This window comes from Budorcas taxicolor, chromosome 21, assembly GCF_023091745.1.
Source record: "Budorcas taxicolor isolate Tak-1 chromosome 21, Takin1.1, whole genome shotgun sequence".
Classification (NCBI taxonomy): Eukaryota; Metazoa; Chordata; class Mammalia; order Artiodactyla; family Bovidae; genus Budorcas; species Budorcas taxicolor.
Window position 1 is genome coordinate 33,642,402 of NC_068930.1, and position 18,187 is coordinate 33,660,588.

The window sequence follows — 18,187 nt, forward strand, 5'->3', positions numbered from 1 at the left end:
GTTATTCCATTCTTTTCATGGTTGAGGAATATTCTGTTGTATACATGTACCACATCATCTTTATTTCTCTGTCAATGGATATTTAGGTTGCTTCCATGTCTTCACTATTGTAAATAGTGCTGCAATGAACATTGGGAACAGTTATCATTTCAAACTGTGGTTTTCTCTAGATATATTCCATACTTTAAAGTTAAGCATTATATGTGCTTTCAATACCACTTGCTTAGTTTTAACACTTTAAATGTTATTGCGCCCATTTCAGTTCAGTCACTCAGTCGTGTCCGACTCCTTGCGACCCCATGAATCACAGCACACCAGGCCTCCCTGTCCAACACCAACTCTCAGAGTTCACCCAAACCCATGCGCATCGAGTCGGTGATACCATCCAGCCATCTCATCCTCTGTCGTCCCCTTCTCCTCCTGCCCCCAATCCCTCCCAGCATCAGAGCCTAAGTATTGCATGTTATCATTATTGGAAGTTTTGTTTCTTTTTCTGTCATTTTATTCCTAAATTTAGGCATTATTATTACTGTTCAGATTTTTTGTTATTATTGTAATCCATATTTGTTTCTCTCATGTTTACTTTTTATTTTCATTCGTTTTTACATCACAGGCTTTTTATAAACTTTTTAAGAAACCTCTCTGTGACATTACCACATTTAAGTTATGATCACTTAAAAATCATTCCAGCTTTTGTTTTCTAAATGTACTTTATTTGGGCTCCATTTATAAGATATATTTTTAAAGGAAAACATAATAAAAGGCACAGATTATAAAATTAAAGTTGGATGAATATACACAAAATGAAATTAGATCAAGATTCAAAATATTAACTACAAGCAGGAAGATCCTCTCCAGTTTCTAACCCCTCCCCAATAAAGTCATGAGTAACCTGACTTCTACTACCAGAGGTTAGGTTTGAATGTTTTCGTTCTGTTACGAACAGAATCTTACAAGACATGTTCTTTTGGATCTGGCTTCTTTCACGCAGTGTTATGTTTGAGATCCATTCATGTTGCTGGATGTAGCTTTAGTTTATTCATCATAATTGTCATATAGTATCTGGTTATAGTAATACACCCCCAGATCCACTACTGATGAAAATTTGATTGTTTCCATTGTGAAGCTATTGTGAATAATGCTGCCATGAATATTCTTGAACATGTCTTTTGGGGAAATGTGTTCACATTTCCACTGGATATTGTGATAGTTAATTTTATGTGTCAATTTTACTAAGCCACAGACACCTAGAGTTTTTATGTATATCAAAGATTGTTCTGGGTATTTCTATGAGGGTGTTTTTGATAAGATTGACATTTAAATTGGTAAACTGAGTGATACAGATTGCTCTCCATAATGGGAATGACACTCAGACAGTTAGTTGAAGGCCTGAGTAGAATAAAAAGGCTGACCCTCCCCCAGGTAAGAAAGAATTCCCCCTGCCTGAAGGCCTTCAAGCTGGGACTCTGGCTTTTTCCTGCCTTCAGATTGGAGCCTACCTCCGGCTCTCCTGGTTCTCAGGCTCACGGATTACAGCCATCTCATTGGCTGTCATCAGTTTGCTGGATCACTCTGCAGATCTCGGAACCTGTTGTACTCCATAATCGTGTGAGCCGATTCCTGATAATAGACCTCATTGTATATACATATAAGTCTCTTGATAGATACAGAGATACATGATACATATAATAGGTTCATATGAGTAAATATAGATGGAGATGGAGATATCTCCCATTGGTTCTGTTTCTCTGGTGAGCTCTGCTAGGTCCCAGAATTTGCAAATGTTCAGCTTTACTAGATATTGTCAATTTCCCAAAGTGCTTAGTCTAATTATACTCCTACCACAATGCATGGGCGATCTACTCACTTTGCATACTCATCCACTTGTCTTTAATTTAATTTCAGACATTCTGGCTTATGGATAATTTGATCTCATTGCAGCTTTTAATTTACATTTTCTTGATGACTAAGAAAGTTGGACAGCCTTTCATGTGTTTATTGATATTTTGAATATCCCTTTTTGAAGTAACTTTTAAGACTTTTGCCCCTTTTTCTATTGGATTGTCTGCCTTTTCTTAGTTATTGTAGGAATTCATTATTTGTTCAGGGTATGAGTCCTTAGTCAGACATCTATATTGCAAACATTTCTTACAACTCTGTGGCTTCATTTTTAGTTTCTTAATTCTAGCTTTTGAGGAGCAGATGTTCTTAATCTTAGTGTGGTCCAATTTATCAACGTTTCCAACTACAGTTTGCATTTTTGGTGCCCTGCTTTCGATTTCTTTGCCTATCCCAAGGTCATAAAAATATCATCCAACATTTCTTTTAAAAGATTTTTTTATCCATTTGGAATTAACTTTTGTGTGTGCTATGAGGTAAGGTAGGAGTATTGTTGTTTAGTTGCTAAGTCACATCTGACTCTTTTGTGAACCCATGGATTGTGGCCCACCAGGCTCCTCTGTCCATGGAATTTTCCAGGCAAGAATACTGGAGTGGGTTACCATTTCCTTCTACAGGGGATCTTCTCGACCCAGGGTCAAACCAGCATCTCCTGTAATGCAGGCTATGTCTTTACCACTGAGCCACAAGAGAAGTCCAAGGTAGGAATAGAGATTTATAATTATGTGGATATTCAACTGACCCAATACCATTTAATAAAAAGGTAATTTTTCTCCTTGTATTTCCACATCACCTTTGTGCATAAGACGACAGTATATAAGTGTGCCTCCAATCTTGTACCAACATCACTTTCTCAACTATGCTAATGTTGATTAGGTTTATGTACTTGGTAGCATACGTTTTCTACCCTTTTAGAAATACTTTTAAATTGCTTTGGGTATTCCTGTCCCTTTTTACTTTAATGTAATTGTGATTCATTTTATAATTTGGGGGGAATTCTGTGGAATATTTAGATCAAATCCATTTCTTACTATATGGTTCTTTATCTGTGAACATGATGTTTTCTCCCATTTATTTAAATCTTCTCTAATTTTTCTCAATAATAATAAGAATGACATGAGGGCTAAGGGTGAAAACCCTCCTCACAATCACAAACTTATATATAACTTTAAAATTATCCCTCCATAGTCATGGTTCCCCATCTGCAGATTTAGCCAAATGTCGATGGTGTAAGACTGTAGTTTGTACTGAAAAATAATCTGTGTCTCAGTGGACTACATAGCTGAAACCGATGTTATTTAAACATCAACTGTATTTTGTAATTCTCAGTGTATAAATGTTGGAAAACTTTACAGGAATCACTCATAAGAAATATTGATGTTTTTATGCTATTAAAGCAATATTTTAAAAAATTTCATTGTGTAACTGTGGCATGTGTAGAAATATATTTGATATCTGCATATTGGTCTCATACAGGTTTTTTGTAGATTTCTTCAAATAGACATAGCCATAACAACTGCCAAATCAGTTTTAAACTTTTCTTTCTAATTTGTAAATTCGTATTCTTCTATACCTTTTTCTTGACACATTTCACTAGGTAGGACCCCCCAATTCAATATTTAATGCAAGGGGGAACACAGTGTCTTGTCTCATTCCTGATCTCGAGCAGAAGGCCCTCAATAATTCACCACTGCATCATTTTCTGGGACTTTCACAACGAAGCACCAAAAACTGGGTAACTTGAAACACAAAAATCGGTTAACTTGTAGTTCTGGAGGCTGGAACACTGAACTGAGGTGTTAGCATGTTCCCTCTGACATTCTCCATAGAATCCTCCCTGCATCTTGGTGCCGTTGAGCTTGGTGTTGGTGGTGGCTGGCCACCATGATGTCCCTTGGCCTGCAACTGATCATTCCAGTCTCTGCCCATGTCATCACACGGTGCTCACTCTGTGTGTCTGTGTCCAGATTTCCCTCTTACAAGGATATTAATCATATTGGATTAGGCCCTATGTTAGTGTTCTCATTTTCATTTTGTTACTTCTGCAAAGACCTTATTTACAAATAATGTGATATTCACAAGTTGGATAGTGGTTAGGATTTCAACATATGTATTTTAAGGAACAGAATTCAACTCACAACAACCACTAATGAAAATGTTATCTGTTTTTGTTGCTTTTTGTTTTATTGTGTTTCCTTTTTTATACATGTATATCATCCTTTACACAAGAAGAAAATTCCCTTCTATTCTTACTTAGATAAGAGTTTTTAAAAAATAGCAAATCGGTATGGGATTATATCTTTGTTTAGCATTTATTAAGCTGGTATTGTTTTCTCCTTTATTTCTAATATTTTGAAGTACACTGACTTTTTATTGTTTTTTTAATTCATTTATTTTTAATTGGAGGATAGTTGTTTTATAATATTTTGTGCTGGTTTCTGCCATACATTAACATGATCAGCCAAAGGCATTCATATTACTTTATTGGTAAAGTAACCCTATGCCTAATACAAAGGCCCATAGTATGATCAAACCTATATGAAGTTACAGTCTTGTCCAGCATCAAGTTTACTAATAATTATAGAAGATGCGAAGCAAGAGCTATGATATACAGTGCAGCAATATCTGGAGGCCCTGACTCCTTCCACTCAGTCCCCTGAGTACTCTTCTCCTGTGTAGCATGAATTCTAGCTTCAGAGTGATGAATAGGGACAAGTCAGCACAGGAAAATAGCTGTGTATCACTCAGCTTTTATATCCTGCAACTCAGGTGGCCTCATTCTGGCTCTGTGACTAACTTACATTGTTCAGTGAAGATGCAGCCTATCAACTGCAGATTTATTTATAATAAACATGATACACAAACCAAATGTGCATGCGTGCTCAGTTGCTTCAGTTGTGTCTGACTCTTTGCAACCCTATGGACTATAGCCCATCAGGCTCTTCTGTTCATGAGATTCTCCAGGTGAGGATAGGCATAGGTTGCCATGCCCTCTTCATACAAACCAGGTATATCATGCTAAAAATGCCCCTAGATCAGTAATCAGAATGGGCTATATTACCCTCTGCTGAATCTTTATTCATCTTATGGCTGGTGAGTTTCATTAGCTCTTAGCAGAGTTTTAAAATGGAAACTGCTTCACAAGTAGGAGTGTGTGTGTCTATAAAGACACACCATTAGCATATTTCTTTGTACTTTCTAGTCCAGAAAAGTGACCTAATCTTAGTTATTATTATTTTTCTAAATACTGTGTTTTTTTTTCCTGAATATTTCCTTTAGAATTTTTAGCAAAGGATTTACTGTAAAGTTGTATGGTTTTGGCATATATATTATGTCAACTTCACAAAGTAAGTCAGGAATTATTCCCCATTTCAGAATATGTGTAAGCTTTCTGTTATTTTCTCCCCAAATCATTAGAAAAAATTGCTGGTGAAGCCATGCAGTTTTGTGTTTCCTTCATCAGGAAAATTTCATTTCATTTTTGTAACTTTTTAAATGAAAGCACAAAATAAAAACAGAAAAAATCATATTTGTGAACCTTAATAAGGTTAAGCTTTCTTAACCTTATTGAGGTTAAGAAAAATAATATTGCCAGCACCCCAAAAGAACTTTTTTCTACTGCATTCCAGTTTCTATCCATCAGAGGATAATATCATCTTGACTTCTAATATCATAGATAGTTTTGCCTGTTTTGAATTTTGTATAAATGTGATTGAATAGTGAACTCTCATTTTGTCTGGTAATTTTTGCTCAGTTTTATATTTGTAATATTCATCTATATCTTTTGGCATGCAGTTGTAGTTCATTGATTCTCTTTTTGTTGTTCAGTAGCTACGTCATATGGAGAAGGCAGTGGTACCCCACTCCAGTACTCTTGCCTAGAAAATCTCATGGACGGAGGAGCCTGGTAGGCTACAGTCCATGGGGTCGCTAGGAGTCAGACCTGGCTGAGCAACTTCACTTTCACTTTTCACTTTCATGCATTGGAGAAGGAAATGGCAACCCACTCCAGTGTTCTTGCCTGGAGAATCCCAGGGACGGGGGAGCCTGGTGGGCTGCCATCTATGGGGTCGCACAGAGTCGGACATGACTGAAGTGACTTAGCAGCAGCAGCAGCAGCTACATCATATCTGACTCTTTGTGACCCCCATGGACTGCAGCTCTCTAGGCCTCCCTGTCTTTCATTATATTCTGGAGTTTGCTTAAACTCATGTCCAACAATCTCATTCTCTGTCATTCCCTTCTCCTCCTGCCCTCAATCTTTGCCAGCATCAGGGTGTTTTCCAATGAGTCAGCTTTTCGCATCAGGTGGCCAAAGTACTGGAACTTCAATTCCAGCATCAGTCCTTCCAATGAATATTCAGGTTGATTTCATTTAGGATTGACTTGTTTGATCTCCTTGCAGTCCAAGGGACTCTCAAGAGTATTCTCCAGCACCACGGTTCAAAAGCATCAATTCTTTGGCACTCAGCCTTCTTTATGGTCCAACTCTCACATCTGTACATGACAACTGGAAAAACCATAGCTTTGACTATACAGACCTTTTGTCAGCAAACTGATATCTCTGCTTTTTAATACACTGTCTAGGTTTGTCATAGCTTTTCTTCCAAGGAGCAAGCGTCTTAATTTTGTGGCTATAGTCACTGTCTGCAGGGATTTGGGGGCCCAAGAAAATAAAATCTGTCATTGTTTCCACTTTTCCTATCATTTGCCATAAAGTGATGGGACTGAATGCCATGATCTTCGTTTTTTGAATGTTGAGTTTTAAGCCTGCTTTTTCATTCTCCCCTTTCACCTTTATCAACAGGCTCTTTAGTTCCTCTTTACTTTCTGCCATTAAAGTGGTATCATCTATATATCTGAAGTTGTTGATATTTATTTATATTTATTTACTGAGCATGGAGAAGGCAATGGCACCCCACTCCAGTACTCTTGCCTGGAAAATCCCATGGACAGAGGAGCCTGGTAGGCTGCAGTCCATGGGGTCCCTAGGAGTCAGACACGACTGAGCGACTTCACTTTCACTTTTCACTTTCATGCATTGGAGAAGGAAATGGCAACCCACTCCAGTGTTCTTGCCTGGAGAATCCCAGTGACGGGGAAGCCTGGTGGGCTGCTGTCTATGGGGTTGCATAGAGTCAGACACGACTGAAGCGACTTAGCAGCAGCAGCAGAACATAGCCCATAGCAAGACTCAGTTCTTCCCACAGCCAGTCCCTCCCATCAGGAAGCTTGCACAAGCCTCTTATTCTCACCCATCAAATGGTAGACAAAAGAAGCAAGAACTACAATCCCACAGCCTCCAGAACAAAAACCACAGTCACAGAAAGCTAGCCAAAATAATCACATGGACCACAGCTGTGTGTAACTCAATGAAGCCATGAGCCATGCTGTGCAGAGCCACCTGGATAGGCCATGGTGGAGACTTTTGACAAAACGTGGTCCACTGGTGAAGGGAATGGCAAACCACTCCACTATTCTAGCCTTGAGAACTCCATGAACAGAGTGATTCCTTGACTGCATAGTATTTCATCAAGAGACTATACCAAATATCCTTCTAATGTTAATTGGGCAGAAGGGGGTGGCAAAGGATGAGATGGTTAGATAACATCATGGACTCAATGGGCATGAATTTGAGCAAACTCTGGGAGATAGTGAAGGACAGTGAAGTTTGGCATGCTGCAGTCCAAGGGGTCTCAAAGAGTTGGACATGACTTAGTGACAGAACATCAGCAAATTGAGTATTTCCCAGTTTGGAGCAATTAAAAATGATACTTCTGTGAATATTTTTATAACTGATCTTTCAGTGGATGGGTTTATGTCTATCGAATATGGTTACTCCATCTCCTTTATTGCTTTTGTTTGAAACATTTTTGATGGTATTAGTTACCAGTTTCTCTGCTAATTAATGAGGTTTAGAACCTTTTCATCAATTTATTAACCACTTAAATATCCTCTTTCGTGAAGCACCTGTTCAGAGGTGGGTTTTTTTTTTTTTTTTTTGCCCATTTTTAGTGAATAGATATATTTTTCCTATTTACTTGAAGGAATTTCCTATTTATTCTGAATATGGATCTTTTGTTCCTCTCTGTGGCTTCCTTTTCACTCTCTGAAGACATATTTTGACAAATAAAATTTACTGGCCTTCATATAGTTCAATTGGTATGTTTTTCAATTATGTGTATTATTTTTGATGGCTGGCATTTGCTGTCTAAATCTAGTATTTTTGATGTTTAAAACAATCAACTGGTCTACTTTTTTGTTTTGTGTCTTACCTTTTTTAATTGATATATGTTACATATGGTAAACTTATTAAATGTTTATCATATGTACATATTATATATTAAATGGAATACATATAAATGGAAACTCTAAAACAGGAATCATCTCTATTCTGTTGATATAAAGTAAATATAAGTCAATAACACTATATCCACTGAAGAAATAATTCATTTTCTGGATAAAAGATAACCATTCCCTGTCATTCATTTATATTTGAAATATATTTTATTGGCTATAGAATTCTGGTTAATAGTTCTTTCTTAAAATACTTTAAAAACATGGTGCTATACAGTAGGACCTTGTTTTTTATCCACCATATATGTAATGGTTTTTATCTGCGAATCCCAAACTCTCCATCCATACCTCCCCATGCTCCCTTGGCAACAAGTCTCTTCTCTGTGTTTGTGAGTCTGTTTCTGTTTTGTAGTTAAGTTCATTTGAGTCACATTTTAGATTCCACATTTACATGTATCATATGGTATTTGTCTTTCTTTCTTAGACTTAGTTTGCTTGGTATGATAATCTCTAGGTCCATCCATGTTGCTGTAAATGGCAATATTTCATCCTTTTTATGACTGAGTAGTATTCCACTGTATATATGTACATCTTCTTTATCCATTCATCTGTCTCATCTGAACATATTTTTAATACTTGTTTTGAAGACTTATCAGATAATGCCAACACCTCATTATCATCTGTTTATTGTCCTTTCTAATGCAAGTTGAGGTTTTTTTGTGTGATTCTTCATGTTCTGAATAGTTTTGGATTTTATCCTATAAACTCTGAATGTTTTGTGAGACCTTGGGTCTTGTTTAAATCCTTTGAAGAAAGAAAATATGTATGTTTTAGCCTTCTATAGGTTGTGGTTTCAATGGCAGGTCAGTTTTGCAAGCCTTTTGGTGCTATTCAAATTTGTTCTGGAATTGTGCTGCCCAGTGGTCATCAAGGACCTGGGCATAGGTCAACTGGCTATCTCACTTCTCAGGGTTGGTGTGCTGGTTGGGATTAGTTCCGTGAATGTGCAGGTTAGAGGTGAGTACAAGAAGTCATAAAAAGATTGATGGGTTCACTTTACCAAGCTCATCTCTCTGCTGTCTCTCCAGTACTTTTTCTGTCCCTACAGTTCCCCTTTTTAGTTCCTCGGCCAGAACTGCCAAGTTCTATGATTATTCCTTGATGCCACATACAAGGCCCATATAATGGATAACGGAGAGAAAAACAACCCTGCCCTCTTAGAAGGGTAGGGACAATATATGCTAGGGGAAGCTCCCCTCCTACAGAGATTTAGCTCTTGCAGTTCTCCATTGCTGGGTCCTTTTGCTGCTGCTGCCTCCATTTCACAATTACCTGGGGGCTAGGGTGAAAAACGGAGAAGGCAATGGCAACCCACTCCAGTACTCTTGCCTGGAAAATCCCATGGGTGGATGAGCCTGGTAGGCTGCAGTCCATAGGGCTGCACAGAGTCAGACACAACTGAAGCAACTTAGCAGCAGCAGCAGCAGGGTGCAAGAACCAGAAAGTTAGAGAGAGAAAATGGGGGGTTTCTCTTGCTTTTCTTGCATTTCTGTTTTTTGGTCTTTGAGTCCAGCTGGAGGGTTATGCTGGGCTCTCTGTGTGCACTACAATGCTCAAGCCAGATTTTCAAAGTGGATCCAATTCAGACTGGGAATATCCAAGCAAAACTCACTGCCAGTTTATTGGTATTTTGAATTCTGGAGATTTCCTTTGATTTGCCTGCTGTTGTTTACTTTTCAGAGTTCTCAGAATGCTGCCTCTTCCCTCTGTTCAGGTTTTATAATTGGTGTTCAGTGAGATGGGAAGATGAGCCTGTGTTTACTCCATCTTGCCTGGAACTGGATCTAGAAAATTACTTTCACACCTACTCTTAAGTTAAGGTTATCAACATAATTTATGTAGGCAATATTTAGTTAATTTTATCAACATATTGTTTCTTAGTTCAATTGCTTTCCCTCTATGATTACTACTTTTATGAATATACATCTTTAGTATTGATACTTATTTTAGTGAGTGTCTGTATGTGGTAAGATCCTGTTGTTAAGTATACATCTCTGTTTTCCTACCAAATTTTGAAGTTTTGATTAAAATAACACAAATACAGAAAAAGCTTGGAGAAAATGTACCACTTAAAGAGTTTTATAAGATGAATGTCCTTTTAATCACACCCATAAGTCAGATAGAACTTGGCAGCAACCCCAGAAGCCTCAAACCTCTTCCTCAAAGTGAGCACCGCCTTCCAGTAACAAGAATAACTACTGCTCTAGATTTTATGGAAATTCTTTTATTACTTTTAATTGTAGCTCTATTACCTAGTTGAGGAACCCTAGTTGAATATACTAAACACTATAGTATAGCTTAGCCTGATTTTCAAAAATATGTCTGTTACCCCTCTGTATCTTTTTAACCTTGAACATCTTCTGTTGACAAAACCAATTCTGGGCAGCTAAGACTTTGCTGATTGCATTTCTATGCTTTAATTTCACATTTATTTGTCCTCTAGATTTCCTGCAAAGTGATAAATGAGTATAAACTTAATCTGACTCAGATTTTACTTCAGGAGGAAGATTACATCATAGATACTGTGGAGTTCATTGTCAAGGGGCATCTTACGGTCTAGTTATCTACTTTATTGTGGTCAACAGCCATAGATTCTTAGTGGGAAGTGCTTAGATCTTGAATGTGTTGCAAGATGGAGATGCTCTAATTCTATTGTTCATTCTTTGCTTAAATATATTCCCATTTCTGTCCTTTGGTTTCCTAGGCAGTAAATATGTTAAATCTTTCCTTTTTTAAATGAGTTTGCAAAATAAAGAACTGATTTCCTTCACATTCTACAGAGTTAGGTAATTAGGTAAGAGAGAAAGAAATGGAAAGCGAGGGAGAAGTTGAGAGAGAGAGAGCATGCAGACCTCCAAAATTAGGTAGCATAATTCACCAAGGGTTCCAGCTACAAGAGCTATGAATTCTGTCTCCCTGTCTGTGCTGAAAACAAGCTTCTGATAGACTGTTCCTCGCTCCTATAAGACCCTGTCCTGGGAGACATTGAAATCCTCTGACAACCTTTGTGTTGAGGTCTCCTAGTGGGCTTGCTGAACCTTCCTGAATGGTAATCTAGGACTCTGCCACCCAACTTTCTTCCCTTCTCCCTGCACCTGGGATCAGATTTATGCTGCAGTTTGATAGTTCTTCCAGACTCCTCCCTCACTATACATTTTCCCTCACTTGTCCATTTATTCCGGTCAAAGCCTTGCACATTTTATTCTGCCTCAGCATTTGCTTCTTGGAGGACATAGATGATTTGCACCTCTTCAGTTTGTCTCCATCCATCTGTGGCATAACCTTACTGATGCTCCAAATGGCCTGTCTTTGCTAAGTGGGAGATTCTCCAGCTTGACTCCCAAGTCCCTTTAAAACAACTTTTCTAGTCTTTGATAATGCCCATGATCACTGTTACAACAAGATATTCTAAACTCACATGCTCATCTTGTCCTCTTCCTGTCCCAGAAATCAAATCATTCATTTCAACCATTTCTCTATGACGCCCTGGTGTCATTTAGTTGGAAATATTATTTTTAGACTTACTCAATGAACTTATTTAGGGTATCTATCCATCTGTCTTTCCCTATCTATCATCTATTGTCTGTCTCTCTACCTATCATCTATCTGTCTATATCATCTATCTTCTCTTTACCTAACATCTATCTACCATGAATCTATCATCTATCTATCTATCTATCTATCTATATATATATATATATCTGTCATCTACCTATATATATCTATCAATCAAACTGATCACATGAACACAGCCTTGTCTAACTCAGTGAAACTATGAGCCATACCATATAGGGCCACTCAATACAGATGGGTCATGGTGGAAGTTCTGACAAAACGTGGTCCACTGGAAAAGGGAATGGCAAACCACTTCAGTATTCTTGCCTTGAGAACTCCATGAACAGTATGAAAAGGCAAAAAGATATGATACTGAAAGATGAACTCTCCAGGTCTGTAGGTGCCCAAAAAGTTACTGGAGAAGGATGAAGAAATAACTCCAGAAAGAACTAAGTGAAAACAACGCCCAGTTGTGGATGTGACTGGTGATGGAAGTAAAGTCCAATGCTGTGAAGAACAATATTGCATAGGAATCTGAAATGTTCAGTCCATGAATCAAGTAAATTGGAAGTGGTCAAACAGGAGATGGCAAGAGTGAACATCAACATTTTAGGGATCAGTGATCTAAAATGGACTGGAATGGGGGAATTTAATTCAGATGACCATTATATCTACTACTGTGGGCAAGGATCCCTTAGAAGAAATGGAGTAGCCCTCACAGTCAACAAAAGAGTCTGAAATGCAGTACTTGGATGCAATCTCAAAAAAGACAGAATGATCTCAATTCATCTCCAAGGCAAACCATTCAATATCACAGCAATCCAAGTCTGTGCCCCAACTAGTAATGCTGAAGAAGCTGAAGTTGAATGGTTCTATGAAGATTTACAAGACCTTCTAGAACTAACGTCCAAAAAAGATGTCCTTTTCATTATAGGAGACTGGAATGCAAAATTAGGAAGTCAAGAGATACCTGGAGTAACAGGCAAGTTTGGTCTTGGAGTACAGAATGAAGCAGGGCAAAGGCTAACAGAGTTTTGCCAAGAGAATGCATTAGTCTTAGCATACACCCTCTTTCTACAACACAAGAGAAGAGTTTACACATGGGCATCACCAGATGGTCAATACCAAAATCAGATTGATTATATTCTTTGCAGCCAAAGATAGAGAAGCTCTATATGGTCAGCAAAAACAAGGCCAGGAGTTGACTGTGGCTCAGATCATGAACTCTTTATTGCCAAATTCAGATTTAAATTGAAGAAAGTAGGGAAAACCACTAGACCATTCAGGTATGACCTAAATCAAATCCCTTATGATTATACAGTGGAAGTGAGAAATAGATTTAAGGGCCTAGATCTGATAGAGTGCCTGAAGAACTATGGATGGAGGTTCGTGACATTGTATAGGAGGCAGGGATCAAGGCCATCTCCAAGAAAAAGAAATGAAAAAACGCAAAATGGTTGTCTGAGGAGGCCTTACAAATAGCTGAGAAAAGAAGAGACACTAAAGGCAAAGGAGAAAGGGAAAGATATACCCATCTGAATGCAGAGTTCCATAGAATAGCAAGGAGAAATAAGAAAGCCTTCCTCAATGATCAATGCAAAGAAATAGAGGAAAACAATAAAATAGGAAAGACTAGAGATCTCTTCAAGAAAATTAGAGATAAGGGAAAATTTCATGCAAGATGGGCTCGATAAAGGACAGAAATGGTAGAGACCTAACAGAAGCAGAAGGTATTAAGAACAGGAGGCAAGAATACATAGAAGAATTATACAAAAAAGATATTCATGACCCAGATAACCATGATGGTGTGATCACTAACCTAGAGCCAGACATCCTGGAGTACAAAGTCAAGTAGGCCTTAGGAAGCATCACTAGGAACAAAGCTAGTGGAGGTGATGGAGTTCCAGTTGAGGTATTCCAAATTGTAAAAGATGATGCTGTTAAAGTGCTGCACTTGATATACCAGCAAATTTGAAAAACTCAGCAGTGGCCACAGGACTGGAAAAAGTCAGTTTTCATTTCAATCCCAAAGAAAGGCAATGCCAAAGAATGTTCAAACTACCACACAGTTGCACGCATCTCACATACTAGTGACCCACTCCAGTATTCTTGCCTGGAGAATCCCAGGGACAGAGGAGCCTGGTTGCCTGCCATCTATGGGGTGCACAGAGTCGGACACAACTGAAGTGACTTAGCAGCAGCAGCAGCAGCAGCAGCACACGCTAGTAAATTAATGCTCAAAATTCTCCAGACCAGACTTCAATAGTTCGTGAACTGTGAACTTCCAGATGTTCATGCTGGATTTAGAAAAGGCAGAGGAACCAGTGATCAAACTGCCAGCACCTGTTGAATCATTGACAAAGCAAGAGAATACCAGAAAAACATCTACTTCCGCTTTATTGATTACACCAAAGCATTTGACTGTGTAGATCACAACAAACTGTGGAAAATTCTTCAAGAGAAGGGGATACCAGACCACCTGACCTGCTTCCTCAGAAATCTGTATGCAGGTCAAGAAGCGACAGTTAGAACCGGACATGGAACAACAGACTGGTTCCAAATTGGAAAAAGAGTATGTCAAGGCTGTACATTGTCACCCTGCTTATTTAGCTTATATGCAGAGTACATCATGCAAAATGCCAGGCTGGATGAATCACAGGCTGGAATCAAGATTGCCAGGAGAAATATCAATAACCTCAGATACGCAGATGATACCACTCTTATGGCAGAAAGTGAAGAGGAACTAAAGAGCCTCTTCATGAGGGTGAAGGAGGAGAGTGAAAAAGCTGGCTTAAAACTCAACATTCAAAAAAAGAAGATCATGGCATCTGGTCCCATATCTTCATTGCAAATAGATGGGGAAACAAAGGAAACAGTGAGAGACTTTAGTTTTTTGGACTCCAAAATGCTGCAGATGGTGACTGCAGCCATAAATTTTTTTTTTTAATTTTAAAATCTTTAATTCTTACATGCGTTCCCAAACATGAACCCCCAGACGCTTGCTCCTTGGAAGAAATGCTATAATCAACCTAGACAGCATATTGAAAAGCAGAGACATTACTTTGCCGGCAAAGGTCTGTCTAGTCAAAGCTGTGGTTTTTCCAGTAGTCATGAATGGATGTGAGAGTTGGATTATAAAGAAACTGAGAGCCCAAGAATTGATGCTTTTGAACTGTGGTGTTGGAGAAGACTCTAGAGAGTCCCTTGGACAGCAAGGAGATCCAACCAGTACATCCTGAAGAAAAGCAGTCTGAATATTCTTTGGAAGGACTGATGCTGAAGCTGAAGCTCTAGTACTTTGGCCACCTGATGCGAAGACTGACTCCTCGGAAAAGACCCTGATGTTGGGAAAGATTGAAGGCAGGAGGAGAAGTGGATGGCAGAGGATAAGGTGGTTGGATGGCATCACCAACTCGATGGACATGAGTTTGAACAAGCTCTGGGAGTTGGTGATCGACGGGGAAGCCTGGCGTGCTACAGTCAATGAGGTCGCAAAACTGAACTGAACTGAACTGAACTGACTGAACTGAACTGAGCTAATCTATATCTATGATAAAATGCCTCGAGTTCAAACATTCAAGATTGTAGGGTATTTACTTAAGATTTTTTATCTTACATTTGCAGCTCCTAGGAAACCTGGTTCACAGAAGCTCTAGGGATAATAAAATTAGAAAGAATACATAGGTACTCAGAAAGAGTATTCGGAGGATACCAACACTGTCATCAACACTCTTACTATAAACATTCTTAAATTGCTTTATTGTGTTTTTTCCATATTCTCTTCCCTTCAAAAAAGTTCTACTGGATGTACATTGTCAAAGCCTGTAGCTATTACCTGCTATGCTCCATCCTTTGAGTCTCATATTTAATCTTAGTTCTGCACACAAAATAATAGCATATATCCCCAGTATTTATGCCAGTATCTCTCCAGTAATATTTAATATCTAAAGATCATTCTTCAGTCCATTTCTAAAAAAGCACTCATGGAAGAATATTGTATAATTTTTGCATATTGATGGCAGGTTTTTTTTTTAATATTTGAGAGTCAGTTTGCCTCGATATATAATTGTTGGCTCAAAAATTTTAAATATTTATTTATTTGTTAACTGCTCCTTGCAGCATGTGGGATCTTAGTTCCCTAACTAGGAATTAAACCTGCATCCCCTGCATTGGAAGTGCAGTGTCTTAAGGGACGACCAGAGAAGTCCTTCAAATTTTTTAAAATTTGCATATCTTTATATATATTACTCCTTTTCTTCTGACACAAAATGTTAATCTTAAAAGTTCTGATGATAATATAATTTTCTTTCTGTTTTATGTCAACTTTTTTCTATCTTCTTTTTTCCTAGGTATGCAAAGGATATTTCCTTTTCCTTAAAGTCCAACACTTCAGCCTATGCCTTATTGGTTGTTCTGAGTTGGCTTTCCCAGGTAGGTAGTATATCTTTGCATTTTGTTTTTCAATCCTGTTTTTAAATATATTTAAAGTACAGCCCTTAGTATTTGTTTTAGTCCCCTGTTTTGGTTTTTCTTCTTTGGTCTACATGTTTTTGTGATGGTGGTCATTTATAATCTCACTTTCACTCAAATCCTTTATATATCTTCTTTTTAAGTGTTGAATTATCCTTTTCTTTTCCCATTTCTCCTAAGACATAACCTTCTATGTTTATGTGTGCCATGTTTATTTATAAGATGCAGTTTCAAAAATATTGTCCCTTGAATTTATGCTCTTTCGTGTCTTATATCATTTTCTTAATGTTGTATTTTTAAATGTTAAGATATAGAATTTGTCTGTTTGTATATTTTTAATCTTTTTATCAACATGTCTTTCTGGTAACATTTTGATTTATTTTTTACATATTAACTGTCATATTAATTGCATATATTTTTTACATATTTCCCTTTTAGTGTGTGCACATGAAATCAACACGGTGTAACAGGGAAAGGTTAGAAGGTTTATGAATATCACAGCCCTCAAGTACTGTGGTGGCTTTTAACATGTTTACTTGACAAGGCCAAACTGTTTCCTAGAATTCCCTTCACTGATTTTCCTGTTATAATAAGGAGAATCCTGGGGGAGACTGGGAAGGTGAGGGTGAAACAAGAACCAACTTGGAGCTCTTATGTGTTGTTCCTGATATGAGGACTCACTTTAGTTTGTGTGAAGCAGAGGCTGGGTCCCACTTTCCCCTGGACCCTCCCTCAGCTTCAACTCCAGCTCATGACAAAGGGCCCTGGCTTCTGCAGGACACCCACACTACCAGTTTCAAAGGCAACAAGCTCTGCACAGGTTTCAGTCCATTTGACAAAGTTCCAGCTGATTCTTTTTCTACCCCACTGCACATGCCTCCTTCCTGACTGCCTGCCCTACAAAACTCAGACTCATGTTCAAGGATTTCAGATTTACAGAGTCCTAACCCTTGATCCAGAGAAGGCGATGGCACCCCACTCCAGTACTCTGGAAAATCCCATGGACAGAGGAGCCTGGTGGGCTACCATCTATGGGGCTGTGAAGAGTCAGACACAACTGCAGCAACTTAGCAGCAGCAGCAACCCTTGATCAGAAACACACACACACGCACGCGCGCGCGCACACACACACACACACCCTAGTGGTTCTGCTTCTCTGAATCTTAACTGCTGGTACAAGTAACCTCTTTGGTTGTTTTTGACAAATGTTAGAAAATAGAGCACATGCTTTCTGACAGATTTTAACTGTTCTCCACCATCTACATATGGACTCATTTTCCTTTGCCTCCATTGTCCCTATCCAGCTCAATTTTGACCCTTTTCTTGGAAGTTTCCTCTCAGTGGTGTTCTGTCCTGGAAGGGAGGTTTGCTCGTTATTCCTGAGAGTTTGTAGGACCTAGTCTGCACTGGCCCCTTTAGACCTTATTGATTTTCACTTGCCCTCACTTGCTTTAAGAGTGAGAAAATCCCTTCCAATTCAGCTGCTTTCAAAGTTTGGGCCACTGGACTTTCTATAAAGTAATCAGTAGCAAGGCTTGCCACAGGCTTTGAGGGGCCCCAGTGCTAAACGAAGATGGCAGACTCTTTGTTCCCCAAAAATAAAACCTTTGATTTAATTTATTTCCCTTTCTTCTACACAAGAATACTTGTAGAGGAGAGAGACCCTCCCAGGTACCTGGGGATCCCTCCATGATTCACTTTACAGGGTGCACAAGCCCAACGCCAGTACCGCCTGTGCCAAGTCCCCACCAAGGTGACAGTGGCTTCAGTCTTGGGGTGGATGTGGATAAGCAGACTCCTGAGAATCCTTGCTGGGGAGGCAGGGAGGTGGTGGGAAGTAGGACCACACATGAGCTTGAGACAGGCTGGGACCTGGGACTTGGTATTCTTTGCTTCAGTGCTTGCA